Genomic DNA, 17,070 nt, shown 5'->3' with positions numbered 1-17,070 from the left:
CCTGATGAGGGCCAAGTGCACTAGTATGAGGACTGCTTTGGACCTAGATTCCAAGCAGTTTGCTTATAAGTTCAGCAACATAAAAGGATTTTCTTACTATCTTGGGCACGTTAGTCGAAGGCTAGGTTACTATAATGCATTTCTTGGTATTGAGTTTTAAGCCATGGCTTGGGAACCAAGAGTTTGTCTGTGTTAGCCCTTCCTCAAGGGTGTTCTGGTCTAGGGAATTCAATTACTGCTCCTAGTTTGCAATCATCTGTAGACATGGTTAGCCAGAGGCCTTTAACAGTGGTTTTGACATCCAAGAAATAGATGCCAAAGAGGAGTGGGCCTAGAACAGAGCCCTGAGGGACTCCACTGGTGACTGGACTCCTTGTAGAGGTGGCCTCACTGATTCTAACCTACTGGGTCTTGTCAAGTGAGGCAGCTAACTATCCAGGGTGTTACAAGGGGGGTTTATACATAGTTCTGTAATTTTGTTGTAGTGCCCAACTCGGGTATTGTATCAAAAGCTTTAGCCAGGTCTAGGTAGGCGATTTGCACCATTTTCCCCTCAGCCCTTGCCTTGGTGACCTTTTTAAAGAAGTCCACTAGAGTCAGTAAGTGTGACCTTTCTTTGATAAAACCAGACTGGGATGGATCCAGTGTCTGGAGATCTGTTATGTGATCTTAATTTACATGATGTCTTATTTGCAAAGCCACGGTAGAAGTTTAGTCAGGCTAACAGGTCTTAGATACCAGGATCTGTTGAAGACCCTTCCTTATGAAGAGGGATGACCGTCACAGTCCTACAGTCTTCAGGCACAAAACCTGTTTTAATAATATAGGTAAAAATGACACTAGGGGTCCTGATTAGTCGTATTGTAGACTGTGCAGGAGGCATCCTGGTATGTTATCAGGGCCCATTGAAGCCATGTTCTTGGCTTAGTAAGTACACCAGTACATGCTCCCTAGTTATAGTTGGAGACCTTATGCTTGAGGGTATTTTTGGGGGGTGGTTAGGGATAAGGGGGGAGTTGGAAGTGAATTTATCTGCTAGCAGGTTCACTATATCGCCAGGCTCTGTGAATGTGGCACCATTAACCATGTGCCCTTCAGGATTTTGACATAGCTGTAGAAGGCCTTATGGTTGTCTTTTACCTGGGAGGCCATCTTAACCTCAAAGATGTCTTTGCATGACCTGATAAGTCCTCTCAGTTGCATAATTACTTTGACAGTTTTTATTTTTATGGGAACAAATCTTCCTGATTTTTTTGCCATGTCACTAGGGTGTTTTTTTTGTGGGGCTAATTCTGGACTTGCTTCTGGTATGTACAGCAGCCTCTCTGTAGCCATTGGCATGGTTGTATAGAGTTTGGAGGGCATTAAATTTTGACAAACCATCACTTAAAATGTAATTACCTTCCCACAGTACCACCACTGCATTGCTCTCATTCACAAATACCATCAACTCTAACCGCAACAAAACCAGCCTTTCATCTGCACTCTTCATCGACTTATCCAAAGCCTCTGACATGGTGAATCACCAACTACTTTTGCATATTCTGAATTCTCTCTCACTTGATCCTCCCAGCATAGCTTGGTTTAAATCTTACCTTGAAAACCGACAACAAGCAGTACTCTGGAAAAACTCGCTATCTGACCACCTTCCTATCTCTCTAGGAGTACCACAAGGCTCTATCTTAGGTCCACTTCTATTTTCCATCTTTATTAACGACCTTCAGTCAGCTAATCCCCTATACTACCTGTATTCAATATGCAGATGACTCCACTATAATCTGTGCAGCTACCTCTCAAACTGAACTTCAGTCTCTTACCCAAAGAGTTTTCAACACAGTAGAACAATGGTTCTTTCAACGCTGCCTACTCCTCAACCTCTTCTCACCAACACGAAAGCACATCCCCCTACATTTCGCTGTTACTTCCAATAACAATACTAGTATCTCTCCTGACACCACCACAAAATTATTAGGAATTACAATAGAGAATAATCTTAATTTTGACAATCACATTAACTCTACTATAAAATCTGTGAACAAAAAAAGTAGGAACCCTGTACAGAATCAAACCCTTTCTTACTCCAGATACTAGAATTACACTAGCCAGAACTCATCTTATTTCTACTTTACTCTATGCATGCCCTATTTATGCCAATCTCTCAAAAAAAAAAAAAACTCAATAAACGAGTTATATCCTACAATAACATTGCTAGATTTGCTACCGGATCCCCTTTTAGAACCCATCACTGCCTTAATCAGCTTGAACTACAACTTATAATAGCCCACAAAACCTTGTACCAACCCACTAAAATCCAATACTCTCTAGCCTTATTACCCCTTATCATAACCGGAAACATCTGCGCTCTTCTAACAAACTTTTGATCAATACTACTATACCCAATAACGCTGCAGGAGACTGCATGTTCTCCAACTCAGTGGGAAAACTATGGAATAAATTACCCTCAGACATCTCATCTCTAACTTCTCTCCCTATTTTTAAGAAGAATCTCAAAAAGTATCTCAAAAATGGTTATGCCCCTGCACTTACACAGACTAACCTTGCTCTTCTTTTCCTGTCTTCCCACCATCCCCTTTCTCCCAACTACATCCAATAAAAAATGGTTATGCCCCTGCACTTACACATACTAATCTTGCTCTTCTTTTCCTGTCTTCCCATCCCCTTTCTCCCAACTACATCCAATAAAAAATGGTTATGCCCCTGCACTTACACAGACTAACCTTGCTCTTCTTTTCCTGTCTTCCTACCATCCCCTTTCTCCCAACTACATCCAATAAAAAATGGTTATGCCCCTGCACTTACACAGGCTAACCTTGCTCTTCTTTTCCTGTCTTCCTGCCTTCCCCTTTTTCCCAACTACATCCAGTAACTCAGTAGGGGACTTTCAGCACCTCAGCTTAACACTAAGATATGAAATAAAAGACCCACAGACAACTTATCCCTGATGTCTCTCCCTCACTTTCACAACAGTCTCTCTCTCTCTCTTTCATAAGAGTAACTCTTTAGTACCTCTATTAAAATGATCAAATCCTTATATTTAAGCTATACTATCTCTGATACCTTCCATTCCTCCTTCCCTAACTTTCCTCCTTATACCTTTCCTATCTCTTTCTCCTCCTTTCACACTTAATCTTCTTCTCATACATTAATGTTTTTAGATTATATTATATTGTAGAGTATTGTGTTATGCACATCACATACTTTTTGGTTTTGTATATTTCATATGTGTTTAAGGAATATTGTGTTATGCACATCACGTACTATGTAATTTTTGAATACTTAAAAGGAAATCTGCACATTTCAAAAAAAAAATTGCTTTCAGCATTATATCTGTTACTACTTTTATTGTTACTCTCTATCAATCTGTTACTACTTTTATTGTTACTCTCTATCAATCTGTTACTACTTTTATTGTTACTCTATCAATCTGTTACTACTTTTATTGTTACTCTCTATCAAACTATGTATTAATACTTTGGAGCTTTTCTCCCCGGGCCTCTACTGAAAATGGACATATATCCAGCTAGACTAGCCCGGTCAACAAATGTAAAATAAATAAATAAATAAATAAATAAAAAGTAATTTGTCTGCAGGAAGCCAGTACATTATCTATGATATAGTAAGGAATGAAATGGGTATTGATTTACAGATTAAATACTTTGAAGGCATTTTTGTTAAGGCATGGATTAGTAAAAAAAAAAAAAAAAAAAACATGCAAAAGTTAGTAAAGCCTTACGTATTTTTCTCCATATTTGAGGAAAATGCTGCTGTTTTTGACCATGTTAGTCTCACTCATTTCCAGCTTGTTTTCAGAGTAATCCCAAGGTAGCACTTGTACTAAGTAGGGATAATCTGTCCAGGGCACTCTGAGTACCATGGGGGTCATTAACATCCACCTAAACTGATGCCAACCTATGCAGGTGGGAGACTGGTTTAATGTCAGATCATAAGGATTGTATTGTATTTCATTACAGTGTCAGTAGTACCCCAGGCAGCTGCTGTGGTGGTAGAATCCTTAGATACAAGGATGGCACAGTGCTACGAAAATTACTCCAAGCAGCTGATTTGGGAATGGAATCCGTGGATGCACGGATTGCACAGTGCTGCACTTCCAGTGTCACTATTGGAAAATGACTCCAAGCAACTGGGGTGAGAGTAGAACCCACAGACATAAGGATGGCAGGGTGTTACATTGCAGAGTCTATATTGGAACAGAACCCCAAGCAGCTAGTGTGGGAGTAGAACCCTTAGACGTATGGTTGTCCATGCATTATGTATTTGTGTGCTACTTGCTCTCTCAGTGATACTGAAAAGGCATTAGTGAGCATGCTTGTAGCATTAGGGAGATTGTGGCAGCTCTTCAGGTAGTTCAGCCAGTTACTATAGTTGTATACCTTTGCTTTCCCACTTCTGCAGACCTAATTTCAGTCAATTGGTCTCTGAGCTGTTACTACCCCCTCGCCTCTCCTGCATACATTTTCTGACAAACCTACCCATTTTTCTGATTGTTTACTGAGGCTTCTCTTCCTGGGTATAGCCCCACTCTGTTCGTTGTCGCTGTGCTCGGGCTCACTTCGCCCCCTACCCCCATTCCCACCCACCTCCATTAAGTTGCCTCTATAGCCAACTGTCCATCCCCTTCCTGCCACATCATCCAACAACCAAACACTTCCTGTCACAAATCCCTCCCAGCCTATCACCTATTCACTCTTCCCTACATCACATATCAACATTTGACTTTCAAGCCACTCTCCTACCACTCTGCACACACTACAACATGAAACACCTCCTCATTCCTTCCCTATTCCTCTTCCTTCTCTCTGCTCTAACCTCTTATCATTCCCTCCTTTCCAACCCACTTACATGCTCTCCTACCACATACATAAATACCTCTCAAACAACTTCCTCATTTATCTCACCAAATCTATTCAATTTCTCCACTGTCATGCTCCATAAACTCCATATACTTCAAATTCTTAGACCTACTCACAAGTAAACCTAAGCCACCTAAAGCACATATACCCAGCACAGCTCTGTCCCATTTCACACAAATTCTTCTCTGCTCTGATGACATCAACCCAAACCCAGGCCCCTCTCCTTGTCCTCACATCCACCCTCCCCTCACTTCACACATCCCAGCAATCCCTCCCTTATGCACATAATTCATCCCTATCTAAACATCTAACTGTATTCTTTCTAAACATTCAAAGCCTACCAGATAGTCACTGAGCTACATACCCGGATAGCTCATTCTACTCATCACATTCTTTCTTTATCTGCAACATGGCTCAAACCAAATAATCACAAAGAGTGAAATACTCCCTCCTAGCTATAATATCTTGTACTCTGACAGACTCCCAAAAAAGGGGGTGGCGCAGCCATCCTCTACTCCCAAATAGCCTGAATCTATCATCCTCAACTGCCACCTTAATCCTCATAAGAAATTTGCTCTCCTCCATCTGTCTTCCTCCAGGAAACAATCTACCCATCCTAGAGAGCTTTCTGTTTTGGTTTTCAGACACTGTACCTTACAAAACCCTTATCTTGGGAGATGTCAGCATTGACTGGTCCCTCTCAGTGATGCTGTAAGCATGTTCAACAACATCTTCCTGAATACTTTAAACTACCTTGCTCCCTCTAGGAAGGTTGGAATAAAATCAGTCCATGCCCCATGGGTCTCCAAAGAAACAAGGTCCCTAATGTAAGAAAGAGATAGACTGTAAAGCCTGGACTCAAACTAAACAACCACCCCTCCTACTGAAATATAGACAACTTAGGAACCTTGAACAAAACCAAGGTGGAAACGTATGGCAAGAAGAACACAAATATCATAAAATAAATCCTGGTTTATTGTACAAATTGTAAGTGCTTTCACAGTGATACCACACCACTTAGGAACAGTGTTAAAAAACAAACTACAAATGACAAAAAGTCCTACTGTAACACCACCCAGTTCAAAAGCAAACCACCCCTCAAAAGTTTTGGACTACTCTAAACAACATCCTTTCTCCTGCTTGTCCTGCAAACCCCTCCCCTTACCCAAACATGTCCTCACTGGAAACGACTACCCTCCTCAATCACTTCACTGACACCATCCATAAGCTCATACCCTCAAATGGTATCAATACTGCCATACCTACCCTTCCCAACCCTACAAACCATACTACCTTCACCTTTTACCCTGTTCCTACCTCCTACATCAGATCTCTTCTTCTTAAGCTCAAACCCTGCTGTCCCTCTACTGACAATCTACCTCCTACCTTCCTCAAACTGGCTGCTGAATCTATTGCCTATCCAATATCCATACTAATCAATAGATCTATTCAAGAATTTACAGTGCCTATCCTATGGAAATTTTTCTTCACTATTCCTCTTCACAAAGGTGGAAACTCCACTGACCCTGGCAACTATCGACTCATTGCCATTCTATCCCCCCTCTCAAAGAAACTTGAAAATGCATTCACTCTCAACTTCTTAATCACTTCCACTCAGCATGGCTTCTGTCCCAACCGTAGCACAACCACTGCCTTCCTGTCCTTTACCCATACCATTGCCGAAGCCCTCAACAACAAACTTGTATCCTGCCTTTTCCCTGACCTTTCCAAAGCTTTTGATGCAGTCTCTCATACTCTGTTGCCATCTAAACTTGCTAAACTTAACCTATCGTCTTCCTCCCTGGCTTGGTTCAGTAGCTGCCTATCCTGCAGACAACAGTCCATCAAATGGCTCTCATTCTTTTAACCTTTCCATCCTATCCCAACTGGAGTAGCCCAAGGTTCCATCTTGGCTCCCCTCCTATTCAATATCTTCAATGATCTCTACTCATCTTGCAATCAGTCTTCTCTCATCCAATATGCTGATGACTCTACACTCATCTCTATCTCAAATAATGTCTCCAAACTCCATACCCTAACCCAACAAGCCTTTCTGTCTATCGAAAAATGACTATCTTATGATCTGCTTATTCTTAACCCCTAAAAGACCAAACTTCTACTCTTCCTGCCCCGATCTCTTACTAACCATAAGTCCACATTTGCTATCAAGTCTTCTAACAACAGAGTTATCAAACCCGATATCCACACAAAACTCCTTGAGGTCGTCATAGATGATTAACTCGAATTCAGCCTGCAAATACTCCAGTGTGATAAACTCAAATTCAACCTGCACACACTCCAGTGTGATAAATTCAAATTCAACTCGCACATACTCCAATATATAAAAAAACTCACCAAAAACTGGGGTTACTTTATCGTAACAGAAAATTTCTAACCCCTAATGCCAGACTCACACTAGCACAAGCATTCCTCCTGCCCTCCCTCCTATATGCTGCCCTAGTACTCACCAACATTCAAACCACAACCCTGAACAAACTCCAACAAACTTACCACAAAATTGTAAAATTTGTCACAAACACTCCATACAAGGATCATCACTACATTGCTCTAAACTCTCTGCAGTGGCTCGAGCTCCCCAACAACTCCAGCTGTCTCAGTTTCAAATGCTGCATCGCATTCATTACAAACCTTTATCCTGCCCATCTGTCATCCTTTTTCTCTACCTATATACCATCTAGAACCCTCAGCACGTCTAACCAGCAGCTACTTGAAATCTACCATCCCAAGAAAATTGTGGGAAAACTACTATACAAACTCTCTTTTGCCCTTGCTTGGAGCAAACTCCCTTTATGCATACATTCCATCACCCACTCCCTACACTTTAAAAATGAACTAAAGCATTATCTACTTCACTCCAATGCTTGCCCCTGCCAGGATCCAACATAAGCTCCATTTCACCCACCAAAAGTAAAAATGTTAATGTGAAGTTGTTCTATCTTGCCGTTTTGTTCTTACACATGGGTTCGGAGCCAATCCCTCGGCTCCGAGTCGGCCGCTTTTCAAGCTCAAACTCTCAGAGAAGCTCGAGACCTAGTGTATTTCCCATGATGCTCTACTGTAAACCCCCAGATCTAGTTTGCCGCTGCAACGGATCTACAGACTCGTCGGAGCAAGCTCGGACCAGTGCTGTTTTTTTCTATATTTAGTGATATTTTTCTAAAATATTTTCTATTAGAGTATTAGCTAGTGTTTAGTATTTAAAAGAGAAATAGAATTTAGTTGAATTTAGAATGTAATTAGAATTCTTGGAGTGTTTTTCTTATCGGCTATTTGTTTAGGCCTTTCTTAGTTTTTTGGGCGTGACAGGGCTCTGTCAGCTCCTTTGTGTGTGTTGTTTCTTAGGAATTACTTAGGATTAGTTAGATTAGTAGATTAGTTAAAATTTAGCTACTTCTGTAGAAGGTTATATATATAAAAATACTGAATAACTTTTTCTAAAGTTTGAGTTCAGGGATCTGAACTGTATATATATGTTTGCATATATAGTTATATAAATATATTTCCTCTCTTTAAAAAATGTCTGAGAAGCAAAAGTCTGGCTTCAAAAGGTGTGAGTGTGGTCAAAAAATGTCTGTTATGGACAGCCACTCCACCTGTGTGTACTGTTTGGGTTCTGTTCATTTGCAGGAAGTGTGCTCTATCTGTCACTCCTTTAGCGCCAGAGTTTTTTTGGAAAGGCGCAGGAAGCTGGTGGATAGGGGACACCTGAAGCCTGATTTTCAGACTGCTCTGGACAAGACTGATCTTTCTTCCAAGGCTTCGAAGGGGTCGAAGTCGTCCAGGGGGTCCTCGGAGCCCAAGTCCTCGGCTCCGAGCTCCTCTGGTATGGTTCGATCATCGGCTCCACAGCCCTTGGAGCCATGTATCGATCCTTTACCTCGGAGCCCAGTTGTGGTTCCAGTGTTGGAGACTCCTCAGTTTCCTATTCTTCAATCGGTGCCGTGTTTGGCTCCTTCGACCCATCCCTCAACCCATTCTTCGAGGCTATCTGATGTGGACCTGGACCGCGTGGTTAAGAGATTGCTAGAGAACCCGGCCCTGGTCAAAATGCTTTCTGCTTCGAAGCCTGAAATTCCAGCCCTACTTTTTCTCCTCCTCCTCCGAAGCCGGTTGAACTCTCTGAGCCCAGGGCAGACAGAACCGATGTTGGTAGAACCCTCGGAGCCGAGGTTTGATCCACCTCCCTCGGCTCTGTCGAACTTGATCTCCTCTGTTCCGACCGGGGAGTTTCAGAGCCGACACTCCCTCGCTGGATCCGGGGAGGAGAGTCGGACCGATACTTTGGTTCTGACCCTTCCCCTCGGGGCTTCGGTACAAGTGGCTTTGGCTCCGTCCTCTGGATTGGAGCGCGGGGTCTCACCTCAGGGAGGGCTGCCGGCCTCTTTGGAGCCGACAGACTTCTCAAACCGGGATACTGGTGCCTTCGATGCTATGAGGAAGGTCATGTCTTCTAAGACCACTACCTCCTCGGATCTTTCTTCCCCTCCCCCTAAAGGGCCTCGTTCTGTCTCTTCCCCACAGGTCCCTACCAAGCGTCGAGACCCAGAGCCTCAGGTATCCCCATTGGGCGGCCCCTCCTCTACAGGGACTTCACCGGACGCTCCCACCGATGAAGTACTCAGGAAGAGACTGTGCAAGAGGAGGCACTTAGATTCCCCACAGGAATCCCTGACATCGGATACCAACTTGGAGGAATCAGAAGGGTTCCCACGATCCCCCTCAGAGGATGTCTCATTTCAGACATATTGGAGATCTTAAGGCAGAGGGGTGATTGGCAGTCCCTTGCCACTACTGAGGATGAGTCGGTACTCTTGAAGGCCTTTGAGTCTCAACCATCCACCTCCTGGGTTACTCCCCACTTCGATGAACTAATGGATCTGGTTGCTCAAAGGGCGTGGGAGTCCCCTGATTCAGTGGAACCGGTCCCTTGGAGGGCCAACAAGTTCATTACTTCCCCTGCTGACAAGGCCTTTCTTACCAAGGGAGTCCCAGTTGATGCCATGGTGGTGGCGGCTGCCACCAAGAAAGAGATTTCGGAAACCTCCTCTTCTGTCCATCGTCCTAATAGGGATTCTAGGACGATGGACAGGTATGGGAAATGCATATTTAGTTCTGCGGCATTTTCCATGAGATCGCTCAACTACCTGACCCATTTTACCTGCCTTCAACGAGATCTCCTTAAAGAGCTGAGAGATGCTCTACAGGGTAACACAGCTGATACAGTTTCTGAGAAAGTGACTGCACAACTCAACACCCTCAATTCTATAGTCAACTCATTTATGCGGCTCCTTTCTTATGCCGCCGATGGATCGAGTAGGGCGGCAGGCTCAGAGATAGCTCTTCGGAGACTGTCCTGGATGCGCCTTTGTGGAAGCCTTCAAATCTTCCTTCGTCAGTACCCCATTCGATGGTTCCGCCTTCATAGGTTCATAGGTTCATAGATTAGTACTAAGCTAACTGCTCTTGCGAGCCATTTTAAGCCTAGCCAATTATCCCTTGTGAGACTTGAACCGCACACCTTGTGTTTGTAAGGCAAACACCTTAACCATTAGGCCACCCTCCCAACCCTTGTTCAGGCCTAAAGTTAAGGAGACGCTTACTAGGTGTGAACAAGAAGGAAAGACTCTGTCTGCTGTAGGAGTCCATTTTTCTACTCCAGCTAGACCGTACCCCAAAGGGCAACGAAGTGGAAAAATGTGGTTCCGAAAACCCCAAGTAGCTTTCCAGAACACACCTACGGATACCCCCTCTAGGGACAGAGGAGGGGGTAGAAATGGAAGACGCCGTCCTAACGGCAGAGGGGGTCCGCAAAATCAGGGTGATAGGGAGCAGTTCTCTGGTAAGCCCTATCTGCATTCCTGAAAGGAAGCCCGGCTGTCCTTCTCTGGAGGCGGTTGGGGGTCGCTTGGCTTTATACCCAAATGCCTGGCTAAACATTACAACGGATTCTTGGGTAAAAAGCATAATTTCCAGAGGTTACTACATCCCCTTTACAAAGCTCCCTCCCATGTGTACAAGTATTCCAGACCTTCCACTCCAGTCTGTGAAAGCTATCAGCCATAGAGATTCAAAACCTGCTAGACAAGAGTCATCCAACCAGTCCCGGCGACCAGATAGGATCTGGAACTTACTCAAGGTTCTTTTTAGTTCCAAAGAAAACAGGGGACTAGAGGCCCATATTAGACCTCAGCAAACTCAACTCCTTCATCAAGGAGGAAAAGTTCCGGATGGTCATGCTTCAATCGATACTTCCATTCCTAGAAACGGGTGATTGGATGTGCTCTATAGATCTCAAGGATGCTTACTACCACATCAAAATGGCCAGATCATCCAGAGATCATTTGCGTTTCCGGCTGGGGGCCAGCCATTACCAGTTCAGAGCTCTGCCCTTTGGTCTCACCACAGCCCCCAGAGTGTTCAGCAAATGTATGGCAGTGGTCACGGCTCACCTGAGACGTTTAGGATTCCGGGTGTTTCCATATCTGGACGACTGTCTCCTCACCGCCACCTCCAGGCATCAACTAATCCAGGCAAGAGACTACACTATCAACCTATGTTCCCAGTTGGGCATAACCTTAAACTTCGAAAAATCGGCGTTATCGCCCTCACAGCATATTACCTTTATAGGAGCAGAGCTAGACACAGTCAGTTCAAGGATCAGGTTGCCTCAAACAAGAATCTTATCTCTAAGAAGTCAATTGTCCACTCTGTTGACCCAGAATAAAGCTCCTGCATCCCAGATACTGAAGCTATTAGGCACAATGGCAGCCACGCTAATAGCAGTCCCGTTGGGGTGCATGTACATGCGGATACTCCAGTGGCTACTCCTCACACAATGGTCTTACCAACAACTGCCCATGTCACACGAGATTCTATTAACAAATCTTTGCAAGAAGGATCTCAATTGGTGGCTGAACAGCAACCATATAGCAGTCGGACGTCCCCTTGTAATTCCTCAACCCACAGCCACAGTGACCACGGATGCTTCCCTGATTGGGTGGGGGGGGGGGCTATTTCAGGGGAAAGACTGTCCAAGGTACTTGGTCAAGCATGGAATCACATTTGCATATAAATGTCCTGGAGCTGAGAGCGGTGTTCCTGGCGTTAGAACACTTTCTCGACTGTCTTCCTCCAGGGACAATTGCAATTTAGACTGGCAATATGTCAGTAGTCTGGTACATCAACAAGCAAGGGGGAACCAGATCGTATCCCTTATGCCGAGAGGCCCTAAGAATTTGGCAGTGGGCTGTATCCACCAGACGCTTTCTAATAGCAACGCACATCCCGGGGTCATCCAACGTGATAGCGGACAAACTGAGCAGGGCCATTCTGTTGCCCCATGAGTGGTTCCTCAAACAGGTGACGGACAAGATTTTCCGCAGGTGGGGCCAGCCTTGCTGCGATCTGTTTGCATCTCCGATGAATGCCAAATGCAGTAGCTACTTTGCCCTTTATCCCCCACCGGGGAGCAACCCGAGGGACGTGCTCGTACACGATTCGCCCCCAGGCCTCCTATATGCCTTCCCTATGCCTTCCCGCCAATTCCTCTAATTCCCAAATTCATACAGAAAGCCAAAAGTCTGGGAAGAACTGTGATTTTGATAGCCCCGTCTTGGCTTCGTCAGATTTGGTTCCCCTTCCTACAGAAGTATCGAGTGGAAGAACCATGGATTCTGGACCCAGTGCCAGACCTTCTGACTCATTCATCGGGAGTTCTTCATCCCTCCCTCATCTCCCTAAAACTGACAACTTGGCTGCTCCAATTCCCATATTAGCCAGGTCTCAAGATTTGTCTCCCGTGGTCCAACATATTATAGTTTCCTCTCATAAACTGTCAACCAGTAAGCTATATAACAGCAAATGGAAACTATTTGTTCACTGGGCTTCTCACCACAACATTGACCCTTATGTTGCGCCTATTCATACCATCTTAGAGTTCTTGTCTTCCTTGTTCTATGATGACGCAGCTGCTGCCACCATAAGAGTTTAATTGGCTGCCATTTCCAACTTTCATGTAGGGTTTAACGGGTCTAACATCATGTCCCACAGACTATGTAAGGCCTTTTTCAAAGGGACCCACCATCTCAGACCACCTTTCAGACACCCTGTCTCTCCCTAGAATTTGAGTCTTGTTTTATCCCAGTTGATGCTTGCCCCCTTCGAACCTGCATCATCCTGTGACTTGAAAATGTTCATCGTGTTACACTGCTGCAGTCATTACACTTGGGTTATCTGCCGTCAGGTGGTCCCGCAGTCAGCCAGAGTTCCTAAGTCTTAGTCCGGCGTCGGTTGTTGTCGCTTCTTCCCTGACGTCAGAGCGCCAGGGGTATATAATATGCAGCCGACGCCATTTTCTTCAGTCTTTCTTGCCGTACGGTGCCTGAAGCAGAAGCCGTTAGCAAGTGTCGGTCGGCCAACTCCTGAGATTTTCTACTTGAATTTCAGTCCGAAGTCTTCTATAAAGCTAAGTACCCAGTTGGGGAAACTTTTTCTTGCCTCAGACCGATGTTTGTAAAAGTTAATAATTGCATTTCTTGTGGGAAGCAAATACCTCATAAGGATTTTCATTCTTATTGTATTCCATGCCTAGGCCCAGACCACGACGTCACTGGTTGTTGGTTTTGTGCTAGGTTTAACAAGCGCACTATTAAACGTCGGTTTGATTTTGCCGACATTATTTTGTCGGAAAATTTAATTACACCATGCCGTCGGAGCAACCGACGACTGGAGTACACAAGAAGCACAAAGACAGGCATCCGAGGCCCAGACCTGACAACGAGGCCTCCTCTAGGCCAGTCGCTGGTTCTCTGGTTTTCAGCGAGCCGACTTTGCAGCCCCTGACGACTGCTGTTTTAGAACCACAGGCTGCCTCCAACTCCCACGTGGAGATGGCTGGGCCTCCGGATACACTAGCTTTAGGCCCTACCGAGACTTTACCTTCAGAGGGATTCGGAGCAGCTGAACAGCCCTCCGCTGCAGAGGGTGTATTTAGACCGACTACACTAACCATTAAATCCTATGCTAAATCAAAAACTCCATTAAAAATAAAAAAGCCAGTACAGCATTCTCCAGCTTAGGCCCCCATGCGTAAGAAACAGATGCTTAAAATGGCCGAAGACCTAATTATTCTGATCAGAGGTTCCAATCCCCCTCCTGATAAAAGGCCAAGACAGGATGAAGACTATGACTCATCTGACCAGGTTTCCATTTCCTCGGATTCCTCAGCAGATCAGGAATACTCCTTTCCCCCATATGAGGATTCTGATGCTGAAGAATCAATCAGTTCAGCCTCTCTTCCAGAGGACTACTCTTTTGGGGAAGCCTTACATACTGTGAGGGAACACTTCCACTGGGAGGGCCAGGATTACCCTGAATCCAAGAAAAGGCTCAGAGAGTTCCTTTTACTGCCTCAACACAGACCCCTTGCTATCAGTGTTGGACATTGTGGATGATGTGTACTCTGAATCTAGTTTAAGTCCTGATTCTTTACCTCCAGCCCCAGTCAAATCAGACAGATACTACAGAAAAGCCCTGTTGCTGACCCAGAAACTATTTCCCAGGGTCCCAAGGGGATTAAGGCCTCTACAGCTAAAAATCCAGTTCCCTCAGACAAGGATTCTAGAACATTAGACAGATGAGGAAAGAAAGTATACGCTTCGGCAACTCTAGCAATGAGGGCCTTAAACTGCCAGTTTCACATGCTGAAATATCAGCAATACTTGATGTCTCAACTAAAACAAAAAATGCTTCCAAATTCAGAGCTTCCTGACTATAAGAAAATGCAGGATGTATTGCATGCAGCAGAACAAGTGGACAAACATACTTTGCAATGTGGATTTGATTCGTTAGAGGCCTCTTGTAGAGCAGCAGTTACAGGGTCTCTCATTCGTAGGCATGCTTGGCTAAAAGAACAAAGTTTACCTGATCATGTTAAAGCAAAATTATTGGATGCACCTTTACAGCAGGATGTTTTATTTGGAGTTAAGGCAGAAGAGGTTTTAAAGAAAATGGGGAGGATAAGGCAAAATCTATGCAAACGGTGAAGGATTTCTTACAGGTTCAGCTCCCTTGTTTCAGCAGAAATTGGCCAACTAAAAATTGATCCTTTCCAGCTACAGACAAACCTCAGAGGGGCAGATACAGACACCCAAGAGGCAGAAGTCAGCCACAAGGTCCTTACAAGCCTCGACAATGGGGTACTCCAACCCAGAAAGGAGGGGAAGACAGGCCACAATCTTATAGGAAACAGTCCCAATGACTTCCCCTTCCAGCTGCCAAGCACCTCTCTCGGCAGCTCCTTTGGGAGGAAAACTTTTTGCACACAATTGGCATATGATCACCCAAGACAAATGGGTTCTAAATATTGTATCTCAAGGTTCCAGGTTCCACTTTCACACTTTGCCAAGGCTAAGGAAATGCCAAACCTGCCACCAAATCAATGGACAGAGGCTCAAAAACAAATTACAGCACTCATGGACATGAGAGCTATTCAAAAGGTACCAACACAGGAACAAGGATTTTACTCAAGACTCTTTCTGGTCCCCCGAAAGGACAAAGCCTGGAGGCCCATTCTGGATCTTTCTGCTCTAAATACTTATCTAGATGTTCCCAAATTCAAAATGTTGACACTGCAGCAACTTCTTCCCATGCTGGGCAAGAAGGCTTGGCTCGTAACACTGGACCTAAAGGAAGCATAGCTGCATGTCCCTATCAGACAACATTGCAGAAGATACCTCAGATTCTTAGCAGGTTCAACCCATTATCAATTCTCTGCACTGCCCTTTGGCTTATCTACTGCGCCCAGGGTCTTCACAAAATGCCTGGCACCAGTAATTGCCTTTTGCAGACAAAAGGGGATTCAAATACATCCATATTTGGACGACTGCCTTATTCAAGCAGAAAGCAAGGACATTCTTCTACAGCATCTGGCGTTTGTGAAAAGTCTGCTAATTTGCCTAGGGTACACAGTAAATGAAAAGAAGTCAAAACTAGTGCCCTCACAAGAGATAATATTCCTGGGTGCCAGCTTAAATACAACGGCCCAGATGGCTCATCTCACGCCAAACAAATGACAACTGACTTAATACTTTCAAATGATGGCAACAAAAACCCAACTCTCTGCAAGAAAAATTCTGCAGGCCTTGGGATTCATGGCATCTTGCATACTACAAATTCCATATGCCAGACTGCATATGAGGAAGTTACAATGGTATCTGAAAAGTGTATGGACTCAACACTGCCACAGTTTGGAAGCAATAATACCACTCATCCCCTGCCTTCAACAGGAGTTTCAATGGTGGGCACAGGCATGTCACCTCAACAAGGGACAGCCTTTTACTTTACCCACAGCCAGGCAGACAATAACAGATGCATCGGACTACGCCTGAGGAGCACACATGGCAAGACAATGTATCCAGGGCAAGTGGACCACAGACCAAATGCATCTCCACATCAATCAAAAAGAGATGCTAGCTGTACAAAATGCCCTGACAGCATTCAAGGACCTTCTACAGCCAGGACAATTGCTATTAGACGGACAACACCACAGTAATGTGGTACATAAACATGCAAGGGGGCACCAACTTTGTGGAATACAGCACTGACCTATCAAGTTTATCTGCAAGCACAATTCCTGCCAGGAAAGAAAAATACACTGGCAGACGACTTAAGCAGAAACATCATGGATCCTCACGAATGGAAATTAAATCCACAAGTATTCAGTATGATAACTCAGAAATGGGGGAGCCCAGACATAGATCTCTTTGCCTCCTCTCTAAACTGCCAACTACAAAAATTCTGCACAAGGACTTACCACACACAAGCATGGAAAGTGGATGCTCTATCATTCAGCTGGAAAACACTAAAAGTCTGTGCCTTCCCTCCATTGCCTCTCCTTGCAAAGGTACTCCTAAAAGCCAGACTAGAGAGACCACAGATGATCCTCATTGCTCCGGAATGGCCACGCGAGCACTGGTACCCAATATTAAGGAACATGGCTCAAGGCCCAGCATGGATTTTACCTTAAATACCTCATCTTCTGACTCAGCAAAACAATCAGATCCTGCACAGCCAGCTCAAAACCTTAAATCTGGTTGCATGGCAGATTACTTAATCAAACAGTCAACACCCCTCTCTAAAGCTGTTATGGATATCATTT

General features: G+C 44.5%; 1 protein-coding gene across 1 annotated transcript in view; it reads left to right on the top strand.

Annotated features, from left to right (window-relative positions):
- LOC122795046 (RING finger protein 145-like) overlaps positions 1 to 17,070 on the top strand; it is a 689,797-nt gene that overhangs the window by 429,337 nt on the left and 243,390 nt on the right. The window lies entirely within an intron of this gene.

Source organism: Protopterus annectens, chromosome 2.part1 (genome assembly GCF_019279795.1).
Source record: "Protopterus annectens isolate FY-2018-M chromosome 2.part1, PAN1.0, whole genome shotgun sequence".
Lineage (NCBI taxonomy): Eukaryota > Metazoa > Chordata > Ceratodontiformes > Protopteridae > Protopterus > Protopterus annectens.
This window is presented reverse-complemented; position numbering and strand designations above follow the sequence as displayed.